The sequence below is a fragment of the Numenius arquata genome, chromosome 1 (genome assembly GCF_964106895.1).
Source record: "Numenius arquata chromosome 1, bNumArq3.hap1.1, whole genome shotgun sequence".
NCBI lineage: Eukaryota > Metazoa > Chordata > Aves > Charadriiformes > Scolopacidae > Numenius > Numenius arquata.
The window spans coordinates 56,598,800-56,609,864 of NC_133576.1; positions in this window are offsets into that span (position 1 = coordinate 56,598,800).

The window sequence follows — 11,065 nt, forward strand, 5'->3', positions numbered from 1 at the left end:
AACATCGAATATTTTTTTTATTAAGCTTAGAAATTCCCATATACGTCAGCATCTATTCTAAACTACTAGATCTCACATTTTATCTCCAAACCTGTATATATCACAGGATACAAGTACTGTTACAGTACTCAATTATCAAATTTGCAAATTTCACGCTGATAACCATGATACTGATGAAGGCTTTGTTCCATTTAGAGCAGAGATCTGAGACAAAGAGAAAGGGATTGATTCAGTAACATATATACAGTGTGGATCTGGTGGTTCCTTTACTGTTAGTGACAAATACAACTGACACTGCAAGATAAACAAAAGACTACTTGAAATGTATATGCTTGATCTTTAAAATAAAAATAGTTCCTAAAATGAGCCTGAGAACTGCAAATAATACACTGAGCAGCCAGTGGTCTCAAAAAAAAAAAACCAAAGAACTAAGAAACCCCACACCTTTGCACAAACACTGAATCAGGCTCTGGGGTTTTTGTCTGGGTTTTTGTTCTTGTTTTTTTTACTCCTTAAACTTTCTTCTGTAAGTTTAAGACCATATCAAGAAGCCTGTATCAGTTACCCAAGCATTTCTTTCCTGCATAATACGGCTTCTTCAGAAGTTCCACTTAGTGAAATGAAACAAACCAGGGGTTAAATCAAAAGAGCATGTCATGCAGAATCATGGATATACTAGACTACTGCTAGATCTAATAAAGGGGAGAGACCTGCAATCAAGAACAGATGAGTTGCTGCTGGTGAAAAAGGAAAGGCTGAAATAAAGGAGAACTGTAACAAAACAAAAGCTCAACACAACAGGAGAAAAAAAAAAAAAGAGAGATAATGGGCTACAAAATGAAAAGCAATTACCCACGGAAAGTGTGTCAAATCATACATATGAGGTGGGGGAACCGCTCCCTTCTGAGGTACTGCAATTCATTAGTTATTGCATGGGTATAATTTCTTTACCACAAAACTTAGATCAGCAAACTGATACAGACTTAAAACAGATGTGAATGTAATTTAAGCTGAAGACTGCCGGTTTCTTACTCAGTAGGTCATTTTCAGGACTACCTGAAGGGAGCAGAAGTTTCATTAGTAAAATTGGCATTTTCTAGAATGGTAACTGGGATAAAACCCCTCAAAACCCCAGCCATTTGTATCTATTTTTGTCACAGCTTCTTATTACTTGGGCTTTCTAAAATGCTTACATGATTTTTTTTTTTCCTGTCACAACAAGAAAAATAAAACTCTACAGCTCTACCTATTAAGTCTTTAATATTGTTTTCTACTAACTAGAGACCCAGCATACTCTCATCAGAGCCTTCAAAACTGCTTTCTGAGTGATGCTATGATGACATTTCACTACCATGAAAAGTATTAACAAATTCTGCTTCCTGTATTAACACTGCAGATTAATAGTGATAATTGGATTTATATAACTGCCAAGAAAGTAGGATTCAGTGTTCATTCACAATACCTATTTCTCTTAAGGCTTAGCATCACTCATGGTATCCACGTGGTCAGTAGGGACTGCATAAGAGTATCACTACAATAAATTAACAAGTTACAAAGAAATGTTTAATAATCATGACATTTTCCTAATAAAATTTAGAATTTCTACTTATAATTATAAAACCTCAAGCTATCAAATTCAACTTTGGAACTACCTTTGTGTTCCTGTGAAGAGGGAAATGTTACACAACCAATTAAAGATTGGTATTTGGGACCAGCATCCTCAGCAGTTAAATATTATTTAAATATAGATCATGGAACCTGTTTTGCAGCTTAGTTAAACTGCAACTAGAAATGGAAGCCTTGGAGAGAAGCAAAAGATATTTGATCTTATATACCAGTTAATTACTGGCAATACTGTTTTCCACAAACCCAAATTTTGGCAAAATCCTGAGTTTCATTTGTATCTCAAACTGTACGGCAGTGGTATCTCTGTTAGTTCTATTTCCTTGGACCGCTACAATTTGGTAGGCAAATCAGTTTGCATCAGAGCACCCAAGGAGAAGGGCACCAAGCCTGCATTTCATCCAGATACTAGTTTTTATAGAAGATCCTTCAGCATTCATATTTTTCTCTACATTGCCTCACCCTGAAAAAAAAAATAAAAAATCGAGGGATCCAAATAATCACCTATCTTCTTCAAAATAGCTACAGATTGTCCCGCTCCTGCATGATGTTCACCTTTAGAACTCAATATATAAGAATACTTAATCACCTCACTGATTTCAGTACTGTACATACTCATTTTAGAGGCCAAACTATAAACTTTTGAGAGAAGACATAAAGATCTCATTAACTTGGATATCATTCATTATAAGAAACCAAACCACTGTTAGAAGGATTATGCCTCTAGCACAGGTGCTGAGCTTGCCTATACAGAGCAATAACAATCGGCTTTATAATATACATAATGTTATTCCCCCGCAGCAACTCTAGCACAGCCTCACTTAAGTCTAGTTCATTGCTTCTATACATATTAAGCTCTTTTGCTGTATTAAATCCCTTCCCATATGATCCAGTTCCATTCATCTTTAACCCCTACTTTAGGGATTACACAGTAGAATACTGCAAGAATAAATGGACATCTAAACAGATTCGTAACGCAACACTGCAATCAGAATAGTAGGTGTTACTTCTTTCTGTCTGCGTGCATTCAGGAGGGACAGTAGAAATGGCTGAGGCAGTTAACTGGTATAAAAGACTGACTTAGAAACCTGACAATTCCAGCAGTGGCTGGAGAGTTCTGTGATAAAAAAAGACACAACACTTGCAGAAGGCTACTGAGGTTACCTAGTTACTCAGGCATGCACCACAAGCACCTGCAAACTAAGTATACTCCATAAACTCAAACGCTAGAAAGCATTAGTCAGCCAATTTCATACTGGCAGAATAACACCAGGGCTACTGTGCTCTGCTCCTTGCAGCTTTTACAACAGGAGAATGGTACTGGCAAGACGTGAAAAATCCTGACAGCTTCAGTTTAATGGGGGTTCCCAAATTCCCCTTTTCTCTTAAGCTCATAAATTGAGAAAAGATATTTCTTCACTGTGCTCCACAACCTACCTGATCACCATGGCAATCTCACCAAAAATAACACTGCTTGTTCATGACTAGAATCTTTAGCAGCTCACACCTCCGAGATGAAAAATCAGCATGAAGAGCATGCTGCCATAGAATAACCCATTCGCTCTCATCATCATGATCATATCAGTAAGATTGTGATGTTCCTCTTGTCATTTTGTTAATTCAGAAGCTTAATCCATGGAAATGGACAATAAGCAGAGTTTACCAATGAATTAGAGAGGAACCGCTGAAGAGAGAATTAACCAGCTGCAGGTTGAACATGTATTGGTGAGACTGAAAAGGATAGGGTAGCGTCTTGCGATCAGATTACAAGCTGCTGAGCAACACTGTTTACAACTGCATAAGGAATATCTGCGAACCTCACTTAGGGCTGAGAGAAAAACAATGCTCAGACGTTCTCTTCATTCATTCAAAGCACTTTCAGAATACATGCAAAATTAACAGGGTTGATCTCGCAAGCTGGAGAACAGAAACCCTTTTTCCTTTAAATTTGCAAACCAAATGAAGCATGGCAACCAGTTCAGTGACATATAGATGCAGATAACTTTTCAAGGTCATTTGGAAAGACTTACAGGATTTTTGAAGTATTTATATCCTATTTTAATAAATATGACTCAATGAATTTTGAAATTTCACTTTTGAAAATACCTCTTCTTAGTAAAGATCCATAAACAGAATAATTAGAGCAATTTTAATAATAAATTCAAAAAAATCTAAGAATCAGAAAAGTCAAAGTTTTAAATCAAAAACTTAAGAGGCAGTATGAATTGCAACTACACGAACCCTCAACTTGAGACGGTGCAACAGTAACTCCAGGAACGCTTGAGTCTTCAGGGTGGTTTTATGAGTCAACAGGCATTGCTACTCTCTATACACTACGTTAGGGTGCCAAGGAATTTGGACAGGTGACCAGAGAGGGATCTTATCAATGTTTAAGTGTCTGGGAGGGTGTAAAGATGATGAAATCAGATACTTCTTGGAGGTGTCCCTGAGAGTAGAAGCAGCAAGGGGCATGAAATGACACAAAGGAAGCTCTGTCTGAGCACAAGAAAACACTCTAACAGTGAGGAGGGCTGAACACTGCATCAGGCTGCTCCGAGAAGCTGCAGAGTCTCTACGTTGGAGATACTCAAAACATGACTGGACACACAGTCCTTGGACAACCCCCTTGATGGGGCTTGAGAAGGAGGTCTGGATGTCCAGAGGTGCCTTCTAACCTTATCTACTCTGTGATTCTTTGACACTTTTGGAGTTACCTCAAACTATAGCGCATGATGTGTCTGAGGGTATTACAAAACAACAGGAAGGGATTTCCCAAATTCAACAAGAGGAATGCAAAACTTCATGTTATCCTGTTTTGTTTTTTTTTTTCTATAGTGTCCTGGTCTGTGGTTAACGCCTACATTTTCATTTGCCATAATCTTCCTTAGCCCTGAGATATTCCTTTGCTCCTGCCCAGAATTCAAGGCAGCTAGCAGTTTTCTAAACATTATGTTATCCACAGTCCCTTCAGATGTGCCTAAATTAAGATGGTTCTTAAACTTAATGTTGCTAATCTTGGCTCAGATGCCTATTCTGCCAAAGGTGAATTGCCTGTTCTGTCTTTCAGTGCAAAGTGAAGTGTCTCTGGAATTTTCAGATGATGTCTTTACAGCTTATTAAAAAAAAAAAGAGATAGCGTAGATACCTTTGCTTCTGTATTCCCTGTACATTAAATAAACAAATATGTTATGCTGGGTAGTACAGGGCAGTTGATACTGCTGTGCATACCAAAACAGAAACAGTTAGTTTGGTGAACTGTTTCAGGGATGGATCAGCAATTGCAACTCTTGTTTTGAAATAGTTTCAATGATCCATCACCAAAATGCTAATAATACTAAGGCAACAGATTATTCACTTAAAATCCCTATCAGAGGCCCCCAAGAATGCAATTATTTCACTGGGCTAACTTCCTATACGCAAAGAAGCAATAGGAGCTGTGCCATCTTCCTTCGGGACCGTAAAATAAAACAGAGATACAAGATGAACTTTAACTTCCCTTGAAGATGCTGCACACAGGCTGAAATGACTGTTCAAGACATTCTAGGTTACCAGTGTTTGCCTCACCAGTGGATTATACCCTCTTTGTGATTTTATTTGTATAGCAAGTGACTTATTACCTGCTTAAATTCTCTACTTCGTATTACAAAGAGAAGACTGTCAAGTCTAAAAAGCCATGACAGAACACTCTGGAGTCTAACTGAGAGAATACTAAGATATAATGCTATAAAAACCGCAGACCTACAAGCAGGACACTGATCAAACCATGAAACAAATAGGTAAAAATGAGTCATCATTGCAGGTTCTCCTTCGGATTTTAGTCTTTTTAATTTGCTGTGGAGATGCAGAATGATGGGGAAAAGTTTACTACTTGGAAAACCGAAGAGGAGAAAAGGTTTCAGTAAGAAGTTACTTAAGCGGCCAGACTATTGCCTCAAGAACACCACATTTTTGCCTTTCCGTTGATTGCTTAACTCTAAGCGTACTTATGATTTCTCTGGAGTGTACCAGCATACAAATTAGAAAGGGTAGCCTCCTATAATCAAGGAAGGATGACTGGCTTCTATTCTCTCCCCTACTCACCACACTGAATAAGCTGGGAATCTAGAGAAAACTCTTAGCTTACAAGGTCCCTTCTCTCTAATATCCCTCTCCCATTTCAGCATATTGGAACCAACAGCATGGCTCAGTAAAAGACATAGCTCTAAGAAAAGAGATTTTAAGTTTCTTAACTCTGTTTTGCCTTCTACAATTAGACTGCCAAGGCCCAATTCAAAGGCTACCAAATCACGTCCACGTATCAAAGAACTACTCAACACCACTTCCCCACAGTGAGGCACTCGGGGAAGAAAAAGCCCCAAGCAAGCATGTCCATTCAAAGACATCATGTGCTTATTTGCGACACATAATACTACATCAAATAAAACAATATAGAACAGGAGATAGATACTATTTGTCATCCTCTTCCCAGGTACACAGTTTGAGTACAACCAGCATTGAAACAATCACTTCTAACCCACTTGAGGCTCTTTCATACAATATTTAATCCATCAGAATGGATTAAAAAATTCTCTCATTTTCTCAGAGTTCCTTTAGTTTTCAGTAGCTTCAAATTCCTCCATCCTGACAATAAAATGTGATCTACTGATGACATCCTCTAAATGGTGACAGTGTTAGAAAAAAATATTTTAGTGCACCCTGGTGCCGATACAATACAAAATTATGCAAAAGCAGAGAGGCACCAGTAAAAGCCTCACATTATCATCTGCCCACAATTTATTCATCTGTCCAAAACACATTGCTTTATTCCATGCTATAAATGCAGTTAATGCAGTATGCAAAAAAATCATTTAAGAGATAAACAACTTCAGTTAGGAATTCCTTATCTAGAATTCCTTGAGGAATTTTTGAAGGCAGATACACTACTTCTCACCATTAGAAAATGGAAAATGTCTTGCTATCACACTCAATCAATCAAGTATTTGGAAGTGATGAGCACAAACACCTGGATCTTCCCATTTAAAACAAAATTATCATAAGACCAGTAATTCATGCAGTGAACAGCCAGGCATAAAACTCGCTGCTTAAGCAAAAGTTAAGACAGGTACTTCCAAATATCTTAATGAAAAAATAAAATAAAATGCCTACTTATTACCCACTTTCCAGTTTATGACTAGGGAAGGATATTGTTAGTTTTTCCTCCTCTATTTGCTTCTAGTAGTGGTTCTTCCACCTTCCTCGAGACTCACCCTGTATTTTACACAAGTCAAAAGGCATTCTCACAGCTCCCAAGTCAAATTTTAAATGAAGAAAGTAAAAATCTTATTTGTAACGCTAAAAAAGTACCTGCTAAATACAGAATCAGACTAGGGAGCTAAGATCCAATCAACACATCTAGGTCACCAAATTTTTCAGTATCTTTTAAAAATCCATCCCCAGCCTCCCCAACCAAGAATACAGGCAGCATTTTCAAAAATTGCTATGCGTTTTTCATGAGCATAGGATCTGTGCCTTTAAAAGAAGGGGTGGAGGCTACTGAAACTTCTCTAGATATCTTTAGATGCTCCTACGGTTTATCTTTTTTTAAACCAAAAGTAGATCATTAACACTAGTCAGACCCACAGACCATAGGTAATTCAAAGATTTGTAGAACTGATGACATAATACGAGTCTATATGAAGTATTGTCATCTGCCTCAAAAAATTGATCCTTACTAAGATCCAATCTTCCAAGAACATTAAAAAAGAGTTACACTTGTTTGACCACAGGTCTAGCAAATCCAGTATCTGATTTCTAACAACAGCCAAAAGGGAATACAGACCATAGCATAAGAATGCTACAAGCATGTAAAGACAACCCCGAATATTATCCCAAAACATCCCATTGTCCTCACCGTGTTCAGATAATCTCTTCCTCAGATTTAGTTTTCAGTAGAGTCCTGTTCTGTGCACTTTGACGAAACACCTATTTAACAACACAGCCCAAAAGCTTAAAAGGGCACCATTTGATGCCATAGTGACAATAGCATAGTTGTTACAAGAAGAGTAATTTAAAACAAGAATAATTTACCAAATACAGATTAGCAAGTGAATACTAGTTTAGCTCATACTTGATGTTATCATCCTTACACACAAGTAACTGGATGGAGTTTGATAAACTGGTTTGTAGCAGACTAAGGCAATTGATTACAGTAGTTACTTGAGGACTTAAAACCTATATATAACTCTAAGAAACAGAACGAGCTAAAACCCAAACTGCCTTAGGTAACCAAGAGTCACAACAGTTAATCCCAAAACACTGAATAATAATTCAGCCATATGTTAAAAGTATTTTTTCTAAAAATGTCACATTCATTATTAAAAGGCCACAAAGCACGTAGCTTGTTTGAAGAACCTAAATGACTTGCCCCCAAATGCCAGCAAAAAAGGTTAGAATCCCAAAGAAACTAACAAAGGGCTATAGGATTCTTAACCTGCAATAGCTCAGGTGATGCACAGAACAATTAGAGCACTCCAGTTTTACCACATCTTCAGATTGCTTTCACTGAATATTGAAAATAGTGTGAAGCGGTATCCATCGACAAGAACACTGGAACCTAGAAATTTCAAAGGTTACTAAGTTATAGCTGTTGTCACAGTTTATCTGTGTTCTTATGACTGCACCTAGTCAGGAGTGATTATTCTCATTTTATCAGCCAGTGCTGTTAAGCATAGCAATTCAGCTATACTGATGAATTAAAACTTTTACTCCAAAAAGGGAGCTGAACAGGACAGAGAGAGAAGGGAAAACAGCACACACTGCACACTTTTGTAGAATTGCATTTGAAGTCAAAAGAATTCCCTTTCTTCCTCTCAACTGTTCCAAAATTGAACAGATTTCAATATTGTGAAATTCTCATTAAATTCTCATTTAAGTTTACCAACAGAAACAGAACATCCCTTATCTGCTTAATGCCTTCAGAAATTATTTTGCCCATTTGGTTTTTGCAGATTTGTAATATCAAAAACCCAGTAACTATCTTTGACCTTCATCCTTTGAAATACACTTCTTTTACACCAATCTGATAGCTATGAAGTGTAATATCCCATTTAAGCAAGGAACACTTACCACTAACAACACATTAGTACACAGCAGCAGCCCTATTTGTCGATCTTTGCTTCTTCATTTATTTTATCAGTTTAAATGGAATTAGAATGGAAATTGAATAGGGTGTGTTTTCAGTACTTCAACAAGTTTAGATCACTTGACACATTCATCTCAACACTCATTATGAGTTGTAATAAATTGCTTTAATTTCAACTTTTAGAAATAGTGTTTTATATTTAGAAATTGTAAGCAAAACATGGAAGTCTTCATGAAAAGAAGAGACACTTATTCTTTCTGGTTTAAAAGTAACTGTTTAACTGATACAAAAACATAGAACAATAGGGAGTTACCACTCTCAATATTTTCTGATCTCCTTCAACGCATTTCCATCGATTAGCACACAAACATGTGGCATTAACAACAGAATCCTATACTCACCACCAAATAAACTATCTATGCCTTGTAGAAAGAGTAGGTCCTAAACAATACACACATCTTTTCTGTATCTTTTATCTGCCTTAAATATGCAGAGTGAACAAGTATTATACAGAACCCAGTTGTAGAAAAACACTGGTAAAGCACTAATATTGAAGATACTGACACATGATCTTATGCTGTAAAGCAAACCCTATAGGCAGTAATAGTGAATTTTTATTCTCAGGCAAGTAACAGAAAGTAAGAGTTCATATGTGTATGACCCACCTATGAAGTACACCTTGATAAAAATCAGAATTAAAAATCTTAAAGGCTGATGACAGAAATCTCATAATACTACCATATATTAAGTTGTTAGCCACAGGGAAGCGCAGCAGAATAACAGTAGAGCTTCCATATGTAGAAGACCACTAACAAAGCAGAACTTGCTACACCTAATATCCACTAGCAGAGCCTATTAAGTAGTATCAATTTTACATATACATATCAGTCTTCTAGAGGTGAATGAATTCTTGCATGTTTCCTTCTTTTAAAGTACCTGATCAATGCGTTATAGTCTCATCTGAAACAAAAAAGTGAGCTTCAGCTTTTCCAGTTATTTTGGGACAGACCTATGCACAAAATATGATTTACTCTTAAAACACATGCAGCTGTGTTTTCTGGGATATCAGCAAATAGGACTTTGTGGAATTGTTCTAGTTCAGTATTTTATTACTGTCACCATTAGGGATAAGCTATCATATCCACATCATTAAACAAAAATAGTAAAAAAAAAGTTTGACTGCATATTGCAAGTATCTAAAGGCAACTATCAAAAAAGCAGCAGGAATAAAAGACAATTTGTTAACTCGTTTCAGTCTTTTTTTTCCCATTCAATTGATAAAACATAGTTCACCATAATTTTCAAAAGACACTTTCTTAGTATTACAATTCCCTTAAGATCATTTTGCATTTATAAACCATACACATAGTATTTCTGTATCATACAATTGGATTATTCGTAAGAATGTAATCACAGAATCTAATTTGATAGAGTATTACAAACTCAATGCAAGTCTATTTAAGAGTTAAAAAAAATAGAGGTACGTTTCGCTTCAAAGTGACAGAGAACTTCAAACTTCAGAGAAACACAAATGGATTGAATCAAATTTATATGTGTATTTTTTGCTCTAGCAAAAATGAATGTATGCACAGTGCAGACTGACTTTTTTTTCCTATTTCAACTTGACACAACACACAACTGGCATCTAAGCACAAAGTTCTTAAATTTTATTGCTAAAATAAACACAGAAGTGTTGGGCTTGATATTCCACCAGCATTTTTTCCCAAACAAGACTTTTTTTCTTCCTCTCCCTAATCTAACACAACGTTTGCGGAAGTCCCCAAAAAATTTCAGAACTGTAGAAGCCTACCAAACAGAATAACCCATACTGGAAAATTTAAGAACTACAGAGATTAGCGAGATCTGCTTTTACACTCTGTTTTACAGACAGCTTAAAGATGTATTTCCCACTGTTGAAAAAGCAAATTAGCCTGCTGTTCCCGCATTACAGTATTTGCAAAATGTGTTTATAGCTGTACTACAGCAAAAGACTTCCCCGCCCTCCCCTGTTCTCACAAGCAATGCTTCCCCTCTTGATACTTCCACATTCAATCATCTCATTTGTTAATTACTACTTAAACCCAAGAATACACTACCTGCATATTTTATACAGAAGAGATACTCTTTAACTTAATTTGTTTTATTTTCTCATATACATGAGTACAACTGAACTGCAAAGCTAGAAATGTGAAGTTTATGCAATTATGACTTAATTACTATCAGGCCTTTACCCTTCAAGAGAAAAATATTATCAAGATCATAGCGGACTTTTGTGTCCTAATTAGAAGAACAAAACTGTTAAATGTGTGACCAAAAAAACAA